Raw genomic sequence first — 15,108 nt, 5'->3', positions numbered from 1 at the left:
GGAAAAACATATGTAAACTCACAAATTGTCGATAACTGATCAACTTTCATTTCAGACACTCTAGAATTCAAAAATTATGAGCTAAAAATGCATTATAGCCTTTTTGGATCAATTTATGTGCAAATATCACCAAAATCATATTTGAAACATATTCAAACTTAGTAAATTGAAAAAAAAAATCAATTCATTGTCCTGGCATCTCAAATCAATCTGTTTCTAATGAAAATTCACTATTACATCATGAACAAACAACTAATCCATTTCCAAAATAATGTCAAATTCATTAAAAGGCAATAACATCAAATCAGCAAGAAAGTTGTAACTCTGAATTCCCAGTGGACACTATTTGTAAGATATATCAACTGTGATACTTTAACTTAAAGATTCATTACTTTGATAACATAATCAATCAACTCAACCGGAAAATATTTTTGTTACCAACTTAGTACATATATACAAATGTGTCGACTAGAGTCAATTAATGCATATATTGTAACATCAAATAAATAAAAGGTACCAATAATAACATCAGGGATTGAGGTCTCCTCATGTTCATAGATCATATAAACTTTGGCGGGAGCTTGAGCTTCAGATTGATATACTGTACCTTTGGTCCCACTTCTACTGACTCTAGTGGACACTATTTGTAAGCTATATCAACTATGATACTTTAACTTAAAGATTCATTACTTTGATAACATAATCAATCAACTCGACCGAAAAATCTTTATGTTACCAACTTAGTACATAAATACAAATGTGTCGACTAGAGTCAATTAATGCATATACTGTAACATCAAAGAAAGAAAAGGTACTGATAATAACATCAGGGGTTGAGGTCTCCTCGTGTGCATAGATCGCATAAACTTTGGCAGGAGCTTGAGCTTCAGATTGATCTACTGCATCTTTGGTCCCACTTTTATCGACTCCAGCAGTACCACTATTTCTTGGTTGTTTGTCTCTAGTAGAAGTAGCAATAAGCTTTACATTCTAATCTCTATTCAATTCAACTCAATTTGGAAAATCTTTCTTGAAGTGATCGAGAAATCCACAGTTAAAATAGAATTCGTCTTTCAATTTATTCATTCTAAAGTGCTTCTAGCCACAATGGTTGCATTCAGGTCTATATACATTTCTGACACTACCTACACTAGTTAGTGAAGTCGTTGATGGTCTCACATTACTCTGTTTCATTCTATTACTGCCAGAAAACCCTAATGGCACTGAAAATGGCTACTCAGTTCTTTCATTTTTCTTTGGCGGGGAATTAAAAAACGTTCTGAACACATTTCATTTATTAAAGCCTCAAACTCTTGTGTCGTTCTGTTTCTTATGATAATAAATTTCTTTAATTTTTTGAACCCGATCAAATAAAATTACATACTAACAAAATTCCATTACATTCACAAGCATTTTTCAATATTCAATCCATCTTCGAAATGAATACACAATTCATCTTCAGTCGACATAAGCATAATGTTATGAGCATATTTACTAAGTTGAACCAACTCTAGCTCGTATTCTACAATTGATCTATTTCGCAACTTCAACTCAAGAAATTCTTTTTTCTTCTTGTCTAAATATCATTCAATGACATATTTCTTTCACAATTCAATTCAATAGAAATCACAGTTAACCCGTTCTTTTGATACGACAGTAGTTATCTCAAATAATCCTCGGAATAACACAACATTTCATCCAGAACTTTCTATGTGTTTTCAACGAAGTACTCGCCTCTGGCCGAATCATCACTCACTTTACTGCTAAACTCTTTGACTCCACATATTTAGAATTTATCAATAGAAAGCTTGTGAATAGTCTGTAGTACAAGGCTTTGAGGACGAGTGGTGAAGGTTGTTGAGCCATAGGTTTGACTCTTATATACGCGTTAAACATATCATTCATCATATTGAAAAGGGTATAAACCTCTTCTTTAGGCCCTTGAGACTCGAATACCTTATGAGAAGCCCCTAGATCAATGGCTGGAACATAACTCTGTACTTCGTTAGCATCTACTCAATTAGATTAAACTGACATCTTTAATCTATAATGAAACAAGTCAAATTAATTGGGAGTCATCACACTATCACAAGTTATAAAGTGACATGTATTTCTAGACTCAATACATGCTACGTTCAATCCTAAAATCGACTAAATTGTAGCTCTGTTACGACTAAATGTCACACCCCTAACCTATCTCAGTAACTGGATTATGATTATTTAGTATTACAACGAATAACAAATATGATAATATTTTAAAATAATTTAAATATCATAAATCAATATTCAATTATTAGTCATAGAATTCATACAAAAACTAGTCTTAAATCGAGCCTACAGAACCTTAAAATCAATTTGGAAACAAATAAGGACTAATCTGAATCAAAACAGAAAAAATTGGGAACAAATTGAAAACAGAGGTCACACAACCGTGTGACAAATGCCAGCCTGTGTGGCCCCAAGCGTGGTCATGTGGCTACTCTACATATCCGTATGCTCAGACTATGTACAATTCAAAAATAGGGTCACACGATCGTGTCCCCAGGTCTTGTAACTAATAGTGTCTGTGTGAAAGATTCTGCACCAAAAATTAAATAACCATACGGCTATGTCATACAACCGTGTGTGACATACGACTATGTGGTAGACCGTTTCTAACTATTTTCACATATTCAAAATGTATTCAAACATGCTAAAAACATATCAAATCATTCAACCTAATTTTCTAACCAATGTACCCTCATTGATACTGCATTATAAACATAAACATCAACAATTTAAACATAAACAAATTAGCTTACATGTTTATACATTTACCAAATTAACATATCACCAAATGCCAAAAATCATCACTTGAATTTCATTAATTAATCTACCATGTATGTACCAATTCAGCAATCCAACAATACATTATATTACAAACACACTTTTATGCTATCAAATATCAAACCAACCAAAATATCATTAAGGATTTACATCAAAACACGTATTACATATTTCAAATGGCACAAAATATAACCAAATAATTATATCCTACATATACCAAAGTCCTATTTACATGCCACTTATTATCGGAACAAAATGAACAGTTAATTACTGAATAAGTTGCTGGATAGTTTGATTTCCAAAAGCAATCCAATCAACAGCTGCAATCTGACAATCTACAAGGAAGAAAAACCAACACAAGGAAAGTTTACGTAAAGCTTAGTAAGTTCGTATTAAATATAAACTTTAACTTACCGTGACTGTTGTAACTTAAACATTTCTCAACTATATACCATAACAAGATCACGAGTTCATTATTAACCTATAGACATCACAAGTCTCACAAGGTTAGTGAATTCATATAAACATAACATGAAATTTTCTTATTCAACCATCACCTATTCAATTAACAACTCATATTTCATTTAAAATATTTATATCCAATGTCCCAATTCATACATCTATTACCATATAACAAATTAATATAATCATTTCAAGTAATCATTTTATATAACCATTTCGTATAACTTTTTTGTATAACCATTTCATCTAAATATTTCATTTTACCATTTCATTTACACATTTAACACATAATTATTTTGTATATCACATTTCGTTTCAATATTTCATATAAATTTCTTCATTCAATGCCTAATTCCATATAACCATTTCACATATTCTGTTTCTTTTTATACATTTAAATTCCGATAAACCAAATGAAATAATGTTGGATACACGGGAACAATGTAACAACCCATACCCGTATCCTACACCGGGACAGAGTACAAGGCGTTACATAACTTAAACTCGTTGTTACTACCAATTTTGAGTCTCCAAGACTTGGACAAATTTAAAACTTTCTCAAGCATATCAACATGTCTTTACTATGGGCCTACGAGGCCCAAAACACCCATCAGAAATCATTGGAAAACAACCGGGGTTCTTTAGTCAACTTTAGGAAAAATGACACTTGACACAGGGGCACACGCCCGTGTGGAAGGGGCAGCACGCCCGTGTGATCAATTTGACATGGTAGTGTGGTTGGGCCGTGTGGCTTACACGGCCTAGGCAATACAGGGACACGCCTGTGTCCAACACCCATGTCGAATTAATTCCAAATGCACACCTACAGGGGTTTTCACATGGCCTGGCACATGCCCGTGTGTTGGACCGTGCCCTTCACACAGCTGAGACATACGGCTGTGTCTCTGCCTGTGTGTTTACTATCATGCATACTAACTTGAAATTTTTACGTGTAGGGGACACATGGCTGGACAACATGCCCATGGTGTTGGTCGGGTGTACAAAATCAGGCTATTTACCAAGCCTCTTTGCCACCCTTACTTAAACAACCTATACAAAAGCAACCAAAACCAGTACAAGACTATTTTATGCAATAAAATCAGCCACAATAGACAACATTTCATTTGTGCATTCTACTCATCCATGAGCATAACACCATTTGCATATATCAAAATGAATATTAGCCATCATTCAAGGCTTAATACAAAATGGGGAATTTATCTTAAGCCAACACATTTGGCCAAATTAATAACATCACAAAGCACAAGTCTAGTTCCCTACACATGCCATATTCAAAAATATAAATCAAACTATACCAAATGCTTCGATTGATAGTGTGATCGATATATCTAACTTTCATTAATCTTGGAGCTAGATACGTGGCACTATAAGAAAAAGGAAAGGAGGGGAGTAAGTATCAAGCTTAGTAAGTTGCATATAAATAATTATACAACAGTACTTTGCCATTCATAAACAAGTATCACAATACACAAGTGGGCATAAGCAAAACTTACTTATCAATACTCAATACACATCATATAGCATATAATGTGGCTCACATTTTATACATACCAAATAGGTACCTGTATCACTCACAACACTATTATACTTTCCTCATTAACTAGAAATCAGAACTTTCACCGTTGAGCCATTTGGAATGCTATCGGATATTCCATAGCCTCAAACGTGGGGTAAAGTGCTGATGACATGTCCCAAACACGGTTTTACACTGGCTCATATCTCGTGGCCGATGCATCTCCCAGATATGTCTTACACTAGCTTACATCTCGTGGCCGATGCATGTCCCAGACATGTCTTACACTATCATTCGTCTCAATGTCGATGCCATGTCCCAGACATGGTCTTACACTAGCTCACACAAATGACCCAATCGTCATGGCATAAATATCTGATTTATTTCCCTAGGGTTCCAACGGGAATTCTACTATCTCTATTCTCATCACATTCTCTCATATCCACAAGTCAAGCAATTTATGCTATAATAATTTCGATACAATTCAAGCACATATATTATCAATGCAGTTGTATTATTTACATACAACTTACCTCGGATTACAAAATGTGGCGACTAGTCGATTTAGTCGATTTGCTTGGCTTTCCCCCTGTCTAGGTTTGGATTCGGTATTTCTTGATCTATAACAGCAAAATACACTTATTTAATCACTAAATAAAATTAGGCAATAAAAAATTTACTTCTTTGGTGAAATGACCATATAGCCCCTTGACAAAATGACCATTTTAACCCTAGGCTCGAAAATTAATTTTTATCGAATTTCTTCACATCTTAAGCCTAGCCGAGCCATTTTTGCTCTTATATAAACTCTAAATTCCCACTATATTACACATTAATCATCTACTTAACAACTTATGCAAACTAGTCCTTTTTAGATATCTTCATGAAAATCTTTTCACAAAAGTTGTTTACCACACCACTAAGCTTCATATCCTTCCATAAAATTTCAGAAAACACTCTAGATGCTCTCATGGAAAACCCTAGACTTTCAACCATTTTGAAAAATAGTACCCTCATTTGAAAGCTCATGTTTCAAGGGGTCCAAAAATGTAAAAATCTTCAACAAAGGGTATGAAAATCACTTACTTCTAGAGATGATAAGTTGCTACAAATTTCAAGCTTCAAAACCCTCATATGGCTAGAAAAAATTGGTGAAGAAGAAAAATAAAGAGGATGTGGCCTTTGTTTTATTTTAAAAATTAAAGCTAGTTAAAATTGGTGAAGAAAACTCACCTAATTTTGACTTTCTCATCAATTTGTCTCCTATGGCCGACCAAGATATCTCTATAGGGTCTAATTGTCTTTTAAAGACCCCCAATTTAGGTTCTCTATCTATTTTACACTTTTATCTATCAATTTAGGGCTTTTGCATTTTATGCAATTTAGTCCTTTTTCGTAATTGGGCTCACAAACGTCAAAATTAACTCACCAAAATTTTCATACACTAATATAAACATGAAATGACTCAAAAATAATGATAAAATACTTTATTCAAATCTAGATTTGTGGTTCTAAGACCACTATTCCCACTAGGCCCTAAAAAGAGCTGTTACATTTCTCCTCCTTAGGGATTTTCGTCCCTGAAAATCTTACTGGCGAATAGGTTTAGGTACTGATCTCAAATAGTCTCCTCGAGTTTCCATGTGGCTTCCTCGACTCCATGTCTATGCCACAAAACTTTCACGAGTGCTATACTCTTATTGTTTAGCTGTTTGACTTCTCGAGTCAAAATCTTGATCAGCTCTTCGCCATAAGTCATGTTTGGATAAATTTCAACCTTGGTTGCCGGAATCACATGCGAAGGGTCTGATATATACCGACATAGCATGGATACATGAAACACGTCGTGAATCCTTTCCAATTCTGATGGCAAAGCCAAACAATAGGTAACCAGTCCTACTCTCTCGATAACCTCATAAGGTCCTATGAAACGAGGACTCAACTTGCCTCTTCTACCAAATCTGAGAACTTTTCTCCATGGAGATACTTTTAAAAACACTCAATCATTGACTTGAAATTCGATCTCCTTCCATTTCAAATCCGCATAGGATTTCTGCCTATCTGAGGTAGCCTTCAAACAGTCGCGAATCACTTTAACTTTCTCTTCAGTCTCCTTGACTAAATTGACCCCGTGAATCTGATTCTCTCTAAGTTTGGTCCAATATAAGGGCGTTCCACACCTTCGCCCATATAAAGCCTAATAAGGTGTCATCTTCAAACTTGACTGATAGCTATTATTGTAGGCAAATTCAACCAATGGTAAGTACCTTTCCCAACTTCTCTAAAACTTGAGAACACAACACCACAACATGTCCACTAAGATCTAAATCACTCTTTCTGACTGACCGTCGGTTTACAGGTGAAATACCGTGCTAAAACTCAACTTTGTTCCCAATGCCTCTTGTAACTTTTTCCAAAACCTCAAGGTAAATCTCGGGTCCCGATCTAAAATAATCGATAATGGCACTTCATGAAGCCTCACGATCTCGAATATGTATAAGTCGGCCAATCTTTCAAGGGAGTAGTCGGTACACACTGGTATAAAATGGGCTGACTTTGTTAGCTTATCCATAATAACCCAAACAACACCATTTTTTCAGGGTTGATGGTAAACCTGTCACGAAATCCATGGTAATCCGATCCTACTTCCACTTAGGGATCGTGATAGGCTGAAGTAGACCCAAAGGTACTTGGTGTTCAGCTTTCACTTGCTTACACACAAGGAACTTGGAAATAATTTTTGAAATGTCTATTTTCATTCCCGACCACCAGTATATTTTCTTTAGGTTGTTGAGCATTTTCACACTACTCGGGTGGACGGACAAACAACCACTATGCGCCTCTTATAGAATCTTTCGAATAAGCTCGCTGTCCTTGGATACATAAACTCTATCTTTAAACATTATACATCCATCAATAATAATACAAAAATCTGACTCGACGCCCAACTTACATTGAGTTCTCTTGGCTTACAAATCACTGTCATTATTCTAAGCTTCCTGAATCTCTTGTAGAAACATCAGTCTAGCTCTCAACTCTATTAGAACCGAACCATCATCTAATAAAGCCAATCGGGCATTCATTGCTCTCAACACAAATAAAAATTTTCTACTTAAGGCATCGGCGACCACGTTCGCCTTGCCCGAGTGATAGTCAATCACCAACTCATAATCCTTTATCAGCTCTAGCCACCTTCGTTGTCTTAGATTCAATTCTTTTTGAGTCATCAAGTACTTGAGGCTCTTGTGATCGGTGAACACCCGACACTTCTCGCCATACAGATGGTGTCTCTAAATTTTCAACGCAAGCACAATGGCATCCAACTCTAAATCATGCGTCGGGTAATTTTTCTCATGAGGCTTTAGTTGTCTTGAAGTGTAAGCTATGACCATATCCTCTTGGATAAGCACGCACACCAAACCATTCAAGGAGGCGTCATTATATATCACAAACTCCTTGCCCGACTCTGGTTGCACTAACACTGGGGCTTCGGTCAACAAGGCCTTTAACTTTTTGAAACTCTCTTGGCACTTTTCTGTCCATTCAAACTTGACATCCTTTTGCAGCAACCTTGTCATCGGTGTAGCTAACATAGAGAATCCGTTTACAAACCGTCTATAATATCCAGCCAAACCTAAACAACTTCGAATTTCAATTACATTCCTCGGTGATTTCCACTCAACAATAGCCAAGATCTTGCTTGGGTCAACTCTGATCCCCTCACCCAACATAATGTGTCCCAGAAATCCAACCTTGTAATAGCCCGTTTTAGACCTTAATCGAAATGGTGGTTTCAGGACCACGAATCCGAGTCAGAAAAATATTTTATAATTATTTTCTATGATTATTTTGTGTGAATTTATATCTGTGAAATTTTCGTGATTTAATTTTGTCGTTTAGGTATCCGATTTAATAAAAGGACTTAATTACGTAAATTAAAAATTTGATAGTTAAAAGCATAAAGGGCCAAATTGTTATTGGCTTATTAAATGGAAGTCTTTAAGTTTTAAATAGACCATTAGCAATATAAATGGATGGCTAAGGACAATACAATGTGATAATATAATGTTTTAACTAAGGTTAAAATTGTAAATGAAATAATATGTTATAAAATATCATATAATAAACATAAAATAAGCCATATTCATATCATTATCTTTGTTCATACACCAAAATCAAAAACTAAAGAAAAGAAAAAGAGAAACTTAGGGTTCGGCTTCATTCAAGCTCAATCAAGGTAAAAGTTCAGCTCAATTTTTGATAATTTCTATGTTTTTGAGATCGTTGCTTAGTAATCTTCAAGACCCATGCTTTAATTTTTTATTTGATGAACATTTTGAGTAGTGCTATTGTTGATAGCATGTGATTTTTGTTGTTTGATGATGAAAAATGAAAGATATGTTTTAGATTAACATGTTTTGTATTGGAGTTTTTGATGATTTGGAGTAATTAGGACTAAATTGAAAAATAATAATTTGAGGGACTAAAATGTGAAATAAATGAAATATATGGAATTTTATGAACACTAGGAATATTCGGCCAAACATGCGTATCTTGAAATTTTGAATATCTTGTGTTTTGGCAATAGGGACTAAATTGTAAAAATTATAAATGTTAGGGGCAAAATGGTAATTTGCCCATTTATGTTTTTTTGGACTAAATTGAATGAAAATATGTTTGAGTGAGCTTAATTTGAATATGTTTAGATCAAGAACCAAAGAAATCGGATTTAGATCGGGGGAAAACAAAAGTTGTCGACTAGTTGCCCTGTTCCGTTTTATAACGTTCGAGGTAAGTTTATAAGCAAATAGACATGTTTAATGGTAATTAAATGTTATATTTATATTATGTTATGAAATGTTAGAATTTAAATATGCTATGGCCGAACATGAATAAACTTGGCTACCACATTTCTGAATTCATTTAGATCGAATTACGACGTCCGAAAGCCCCGTATGAACCTTAAGAATAGATAGGATACATATGTCATGACATAGGATTCCGATATATGTGTGCGAGTAAGACCATGTTATCGATATGTGATTTCAATATGTGTTTACAAGTAAGACCCTGTCTGGGACAGTGGCATCAATATATGATTACATGTAAGGCCACATCTGGGACGTTGGTGTTGTACGACTTGTGTGATTATTCGAGTGTCCTATCTAGTTTTGAATGGTTCATCAGGCCTCGATAAGTTGTGAATAAATATGAAACATAAGTTGAAAGACCAGGTATGAAATAGTCTATTATGTATTGAAATAAGGTAAGTAAGTTATTTTATATATATATGTTATAAGTTGTCTATGAAACTAATAATGAATATGTGCGAATATGGTATGTGAATTCAATCTTGAGGATAAATAACTTAAGTTTTATTAAAGTGATTTTTAACTTTGTGTATACATATGTGTGATTGTGAAAATTTGGCCAAGTGAGAAATATGTGTGCAAAATGTCATATTATGATTTCTTGAGCTTATTAAATATATATTTATGTTTGATTATATAGTGATATATTGGCTTGGAAGTTGAATGACCATTTGACTTATTAGTTTAGGTGAGCATTCGGCCAAGGTAAAAATGGTACATGGAAATGTATTATTTTATCTCATTTGTAAGTTTAAGGCTAAGCATTGATAATGATAATATAACTCCAGTTAGCTTAAAGATAAGTTGAATGTATTATTTGGTTGTTTATTTGCTTATGACTTACTAAGCTCTAATAGCTTATTGTGTGTATATTTGTTTCTATTTTATAGATTTTGGATTTCAAGTTACAAGCTCGTGGATCGTCAGCAAAGCCCATCACACTGTCAACTATTTTTGATATTTTATAAGTTGCATTTTGGAACTATGGCATGTATAGGCTGGAACATATTTTTGAAGTGTTGATTTTGGTTATGTATTAAAATCCATGCGAAAATGGCTTGCTATTTATGTTTAAATTTGATTTTATGTGTGCTTAGTTATAATGTTTTATGATCTTGGTTTTGATATATGCGATTATACTTGATTGTGGTTTGATTCGTGGTAAGTATTTTATGTATTGAATATGGCTTTATTTTTAGGTTTGAAATTCGGTTCGGGTTGAATCATGGCTTCAGTCTTTTTGATAAATATGCTGTATGTCATGGTAGATCAAAATCTTTGTGATATTTTGAAGGTGTATCTAAGTATATATAGCTTGCAAAGGTATTTTATGGTTCGGCTATATGTTTATATTTGATGTTAATTATGTTAGGGTTTGCCATGTGTTTGTTAAGTAAGAATTATGACTTATGCTTGTAATAAATTGATGACCATTATAATTTATACTAGAACACGTGTATATGATATTCGGACACATTATTTTAGTTTAATTTTTATTTATACTTTACTTGAGTATAAAGTGTTTATATTACGGATGTTATGTTAGTGAGTTTTTACATGCTTTACATGTACAAGTATATGTGCTTATAATATGATTGATATGTATATGTGCTTGGCAATATAAATCTGTTAGATATTTGTAAGTTATTAAATATGTATAAATAAATTAAGATAGCCAAGTAGACATAGAAATGAAATGGGTTACTTCTAACCAAATGCTTGTTATTGAATTGAATTAATATGCAAACTTATGAATTTCACATAAACTAACACCTTAAGGCCGCAAATATTAATAAGAAGGGTAGTAATGAAATTTAGTTCAATTGATATATAACTTGGGTATATGCAAGACTTAATTAAAAATAATAATACAGGGTTAATATTCAATAATGTAATTATTGGTGTGTTATATGTTCTGTGCAAGTTTTTAAATTGTTTTGGATTATGTCTTATTTAAACTATGTGGTGAATGATAGTAAATTTAAGGTTAGGCGTTTAAATTAAGTTGTAAACAATGATGCGATCTAAATCTCGAATTGAAATGAACGTATGATTTGCATTTGTAATACGGTTGTTATATATATAATAATAAGTTGAATTGATATGAAAATATTCGGAACTGTGCTTTTGTTTAGTAATGCCTCGTAACCCCTCTCCGGCAACGGATAGGGGTGTTACAAACCTCTTTAAGCCAAAACTCGCTCTTACTGAACTTGGCATAAAGCTGCTTATCTCTCAAAGTTTGTAGAATCGTTCTCAAATGCTCTGCTTTCTTACCCTCATCACGCAAGTAAATCAGTATGTCGTCAATAAAGACCACTACAAACTTATCCAAATACGATATAAAAATGCGGTTCATCAAATCCATAAACACCGTCAGGGAATTAGTCAAACCAAAGGGCATGACGAGGAACTCATAATGCCCGTATCTTGTCTGAAATGCAGTCTTCGGTACATCTTGCTCTTTAACTCTCAACTGATAATAACCAGGCCTCAAGTCTATCTTAGAGAACACTATGGCTCCCTTCAACTGATCGAATAAATCATCAATCCTTGGCAAAGGATACTTGTTCTTCACAGTTACCTTATTAAGCTGTCTGTAGGCGATACATAACCTCGTCGACCCATTTTTCTTTTTCACAAACAACACTAGTGCGCCCCACAGTGAATAACTAGGTCTCACAAAACCTTTATCCGTTAACTCTTGTAGTTGTACTTTCAACTCTTTCAACTCTGCTGGGGCCATTCTATAAGGAGCGATCGAGATAAGTGCCATACCAGGGACTAACTCGATACCAAATTCAACTTCCCTAACTAGAGGTAATTCGGGTAACTCTTCCGGGAACACATCTATAAACTCACAAACAACTGGTACTGATTCAATCTTTGACTTAGACACTTGAGTATTCAAAACAAAAGCAAAATAAGCCTCATATTTTTTCCTCAAATATTTTTCAGCAACCAAAGACGATATTACTTTAGGCGATTTATTCGGTTTATCTAGTCCAACCCAAAGGACATTCTCATCTGCACATTTCAACTCAATAATTTTCCTCCCACAGTCCACTACAGCACTATGAGAAGTCAACCAATCCATCCCAAGGATGATATCAAATTCGTTAAACGGAAATAACATCAAGTTAGCCGGAAAACAATGACCTCTAATTGTCAAAGGACAATTTTTACACACTTGGTCTACAAGCACATGTTTTCCTAAGGGGTTGGACACTTTTATCACAAATTTAGTTGACTCTACTATCATGCTCATACGAGGTATCAATTTCATAAAAATATAGGAGTGGGTAGACCTCGGGTCAATTAAAGCAACAACATATATATCATGAATAAAATTGGTACCCATGATCACGTCGAGAGACTCCGCCTCTTCACGGGCACGAATGGCGTAAGTCCTTGCAGGCGCTCTGCCCTCAGACTCACTGCAGCATCTCTTGGCGTACCTTTGTTAGTAGCCCCGCTTCTCGGGTTCTTCTGTGGTCTACCCCTCAATGGAGTACTGCTTGCCTTTACTTTTTGTTTTTTCTCTCCCTCTACTAATTTGGGACAGTTTCAGATGAAATGGTCCGGTGATTCACATTTAAAACACCCTCTCTCTTTGCCTCGGCACTCACTGAAATGGTGTCTACCACATTCAAACATTTTGGCCTAATTGGCCGAGCACTACCGACGCTCACAACAGAAGTGGTCTGGGCTCTAGAAGTTGTGTTCTGTCGATTCTTGTTCCTATTCGAAAACCCTACTGAAGCATTCGATCGGGTAGTGAACTCCTTCAATCTCTTGGATGAGGTCTGATGTAATTTCCCCATCTGTCTCTTCTTTTATTCTCGCGACTCAATAGCCGTTTTCCTCCTTTCTTTAACCAACTCTTTTGTCTTGCATGCTCTCTCAACGAGCACCACAAATTCTCTTAACTCTAAAATGCCAACAAATACTTGGATATCCTCAGTTAGACCATCCTCAAACCTTTTGCACATAGCAGCTTCTGAAGACATGCACTCCCGCGCGTATTTGCTGAGTTTCACAAACTCTCGTTCATATTCCATCACAGTCCTATTATCTTGTTTCAACTCTAGAAATTCCTTCCTTTTGTTGGTCTATGATTGTCTAGCTAATGTACTTCTTTCGAAACTCTTCTTGAAAAAATTCCCACATTATTCACTCTCTCGGTACCATAGACACAGTGTGTTCCACCACTGGTAGGCCGAATCTCGCAAGAGCGATATGGCACACTTCACGCACTCCTCAGGTGTGCACGACAGTTCATCAAATACCCTAAAGGTATTCTCTAACCAAAACTCTGCTTTCTCCGGGTCGTCATCTATGTTAGCCTGAAATTCCTTAGCCCTTTGTTTCTGGATCTTGTCTATTGGAGGCTTCTCTCTTCTAAACACGTCCGCGCCTTGTGGAGCTACGGGGGCATACTGAGGAATCAGAGGAGGTGGGGGAGGTGGAGTATTCAGATTCGTATGAATGAACTTGTATACCAAGCATCCATCATTAGGAGGTAGGCTTCTCTAGCCGCTCTGCCTTGGCCCATAGTCACGGGCTCACTTTCAACTGGCATAGTCCCTTCAGCGGGAGTCGGCGCATTACTCTCCATGTCATCCGCCGTAGCTCTATTAAGATCCATTTACTATATGAAAATATGATTTATAATTGTTAGAAATCGTCACACTATCAATATAAAGTTATGGCATGTACAGCTAAACACGTATTCTCACTAGGTTAATCCTAGAACCGACTAAACCATAGCTCTGATACCACTAAATGTAACACCCCATGCACTGTCCTATACCGGGACAGAGTACAAGGCGTTGCCTAACTTAAACTCGTGCTTACTACCAATTCCGAGTCTCCAAGACTTGGACAAATTTAAAAATTTCTCAAGCTTATCAACACGTCTTTAATATGGGCCTACAAGACCCAAAACACCCATTGAAAATCATTTAAAAACAACTTGGGTTTTTTAGTCAACTTTAGGAAAAATGACACTTGACAAAGGGCACACGCCCGTGTGGAAGGGGCAACACGCCCGTGTGATCAATTTGTCATGGTCGTGTGGTTGGCCCGTGTGTCTCACACGGCCTAAGCAATACAGGGACACCCCCGTGTCTGACACCTGTGTGAGATTAATTCAAAATGCACACCTATAGGGGTTTTCACACGGCGTGTCCATAGCCCGTGTCCTAGCCCATGTGCAAAAACCTAGACATTCTGTTTCTGACGTTAGCATTTCTTAAGGGTCACACGGCCGAGGCACACACTCGTGTGCTGGACCGTGCCCTTCACACGGCTGAGACACACAGTCGTGTCTCTCCCTGTGTGCTTATTATCATGCATACTAACTTGAAATTTTTACATGGAGGGGATACACAACTGGACAACATGCCTATGGTG

Source organism: Gossypium hirsutum, chromosome A10 (assembly GCF_007990345.1).
Source record: "Gossypium hirsutum isolate 1008001.06 chromosome A10, Gossypium_hirsutum_v2.1, whole genome shotgun sequence".
In the NCBI taxonomy this organism is placed as follows: domain Eukaryota; kingdom Viridiplantae; phylum Streptophyta; class Magnoliopsida; order Malvales; family Malvaceae; genus Gossypium; species Gossypium hirsutum.
The sequence above is the reverse complement of the archived record's forward strand: the minus strand, read 5'-3'. Positions refer to the sequence as shown.